At 39.0% G+C, this 3,354-nt stretch overlaps 1 pseudogene; it reads left to right on the top strand.

The window, feature by feature from the left end:
- The first annotated feature begins 2,310 nt into the window (after positions 1-2,310).
- LOC105547237 lies at positions 2,311-2,959 on the top strand (annotated as a pseudogene).
- The last annotated feature ends 395 nt before the right edge of the window (positions 2,960-3,354 follow it).

Genomic DNA, 3,354 nt, shown 5'->3' with positions numbered 1-3,354 from the left:
GTGGGGGCGACAAAGTCCGGCAGAGTCAAAGGATTGAGAAAAAGTTTGAGAAGAAAAGTGGGACCAGGGGGCCATCATGATTATGGAGGCTGCAAAGGCCCTGAGTGCTGGGAGCCCAAGTTATTTATTGGGAATCCAACAAAGAAACAGGTCGTAAGAATGTGGTGGTCAAAAGGGCAGGTGCATGATCTACAGCTGTGATGGTTTAGGATTTATATGGAACATCTGCTACTTGAGATAATGGGCATACAATCAATCTAGGAGGGTTAGAAGCAAGAAGCCAGCAAGTCTAGACATATTCCAGAGGACATTATGTCAGAGATGCAAGCCCTGCCTCAGTTTTTTTCCCCAACACTCAGCTTTTTCTCAACAAGTAGTGGGAAGTTTCAGAAAACTATGATCTATAAATTCAGTGACCAATAAGGAAACACCTTATTAGAAAATTATCTAAGCTTATACTCTAAGAAAAGTAAATTTATGAATCAGATCATAAAATTGTCAAACTAGCATTGGACTAGGTATATACAGATACATTTTTTTTTCTGCTTCATAAGTGAGACTAGAATTTAAACCTGAATATCTTATGTAAGAATTTTGCTATATACAATGTCCAAACTATACAATTTTAAATCTGGGATTTGAAAGAGATTGAAATTAAACTCTGCACCTGAACTCAGTGCTGCTTCCCCCTAATTTATTCGCAGTTTTCTGTTATTTGGTGCCTCATGTTAAACCTACTGGAAGAAAGAGGTTCTGAAGCTTTCATATACTATCCACCTTTGTTTTGTTATCCTTGCTTTCCTCTTCAAGGCTACTGTGGATATTCACTATAGCTTGATTTACTTCAAGTGAAAATATTCCCTTTTGTGGAGATAAAGGAGTAAATAAAAGAGTATGCAGGTTTATTTGTCCTTGACTTATAACCCCGAAGAATTAGGTTGAATTTGCTTAATCCAGTTCCTCTTTCCTACTATTGAGTTTCCTTCATCATGAGTCAAAACCATTCAACACTACTCCTTTTTTGCCACCTTTATTGTTTGCAGCCTTCCAAGTCACATTTAGCCTCTTGATTTCCCTGGAGTTTTATAACACTGCCAGAATGCTTTGTCCTATGATCACTCCCATCTAAATTATAGGTCTATTTACTGTGTGTTAACCATCTACCTACCAGTGATAACCTCTGAGTTCACCGCTCTTTCATAAACAGGAAGATAAGTCCTCTGAGAACTGCCAAGTCTCCTGTTACCATGCAGCGGTAAAATAGTTACATATTGGAGACCAATGTGCAGAGAAGAGACTAGATAACGCCAAAAATTGCTTGTTTGACTTGGCTTTTACTCAGTTGTCTTTATCTCTCATTCTTGTGGCTATATTAATGACCTTGATATCCTTGGTTCTGCACAGCATCCCAATCTCAGCTTGGAACCTCCCCCTCTCTCACACTCCACCCCTCCCTTACTAGCCTTCCAGCCCACTCACTTGAGTGCACTAGAGCAACTGCTTGACTAGTGTCTTCCAATCAACTGACTTCCACTTTCCACTACAGATTACCTGACTCAGTTCCTCCCTTCTCCCCTTATTCAGCTTAGAACCCATGGTCCTTCATTAGAATCATTCTCCTGATGCTTGATCCCACTATTGGACTCTCCTAGCAATGCTCTAATCCCTAGTTAAGCCCCGCTGTCTTCTACTTTGTGTTTGCACCACAAAGCTGAGCATTCCTGAAACAAAATAAAAAACAGCCTCAACCATGCTGATTGAATTCACATATACAAATCTCAAAGGATCATTAAATATTCCCTGGGAGGAAATTTCCTACGATGTTTCCTTTCCCACTGTCTAAAAGAGGCTATATCACACATTGTCCTCTCTCCTCAAACTGTCTATACTCCCTTTCCTTCCCTCACCATCAGCTGACCACTTTGTCTCCACTGGCATAAACAGAAGCAATCACAAGGAATGCCCTCATCTCCCAGCCACCAAATCAATCAAACTCTCTGTGGATGAATGTCCAGATAGCTCTTGTTCTACTTCTTGCAGCACTGCTACTATACACAGTAGTGTTTGTTTGATGCAAACTCACAGTTTTCAGTTCTTTCTCCAGCAATAAATATTGATGAGAGGTTACTTATTGAACCTTACAGAACTCACCAAAAGGAAGAAAAATGACTAATTTAAAACATGGAGACTGGTAGTCTCAACGTGAGCAAGCTAGCATGGTGGCCCGTATTGTGGCAGGGCATAGGGTTGCAAGAAGCCCAGGCCAGAGTCTCCAGGCTGGGGGTTGGCCTCTGTTGCTTGCAGTTCTTGAGTCCCTAATTCATTCCTCCAAGGAGAAGAATAAATCCTCTGAAATTTCAAAAAGGAGGAAAAGTTATGTTAGAAAGGAGAAAAGTACTCCACATTCATCCTATTTTGGAAGTATTCTTTGTGTTACTATAGCTAACTCATATGCCAGTGAAAAAACTCAGCCAGTTTCTGGGGATTTGCATCTAGAGATCAGGAAAAGTACTTGGGGCTACTTTTATCCTTAGGAATATTATCAAAGGACAAGGTGTTAAGATTTGCTTTGAACTTTATAATCTTCCAATCCAGGAGATTCAAGTCGTCAAATTAGAGAAATGGCTGGATGATAACTTGCTGTAGTTACGAGATGCCGTTCCTGAATATAGCACTGTTGATGTGAATATGAAGCCAGTAGCACAACAGCCTAGCCAAGAAGTTCCTGTTAATAAGCTGAAAACTGAAAATGAAGCCTCAGCTCTCGTCCAAATACTGGGACTGTCCAAATTTTAATATTTAAGGAATAATATTTGATCTTTGTTTCACCGAAGAACAAATGAAAGCAACTGAGAAGTAGAGACAGCTGTGACTTGATTTTGATATGATGAGGGAATATGATGTTTCAAAAATTGAAGCTGCAATATGGGATGAAATGGAAGCATCCAGAAAGTCCTGATTCTGAGTATGAATTTGGTTACTTGCAGAAGATATATTGGCTCTAAGAGAACATATTGAGAGACCAATTTAATTTCATTTTTAAGAACGCAGTCATTAAATGAACTAAGCATTCATTATTTCATTAGTATTTTTTTCTAAAATAAAACTTTCACACTAGTTTACTACTCTAAAAAAAAGAATTATACATGCCAAATGGTCCAATATCCATTCCCTTACTGGAGGCACAGTTACAACAGGAGTCAGAGCATCACCAGAATGCTCTTTAATGAGCATGGAATTTGAGCAAGGGGAATAGGTGGAGTGATCTTTTTAAAATTGTGAAATAAATCATAAACACAACAATGTATGATTTACAGAATAATAAAATGGACATTTATGTACCCATCATCAGGT

Source organism: Mandrillus leucophaeus, unplaced genomic scaffold, assembly GCF_000951045.1.
Source record: "Mandrillus leucophaeus isolate KB7577 unplaced genomic scaffold, Mleu.le_1.0 Scaffold381, whole genome shotgun sequence".
In the NCBI taxonomy this organism is placed as follows: Eukaryota; Metazoa; Chordata; class Mammalia; order Primates; family Cercopithecidae; genus Mandrillus; species Mandrillus leucophaeus.
Note: the sequence above shows the minus strand (reverse complement) of the source record. Positions and strands in the feature narration are given on the sequence as shown.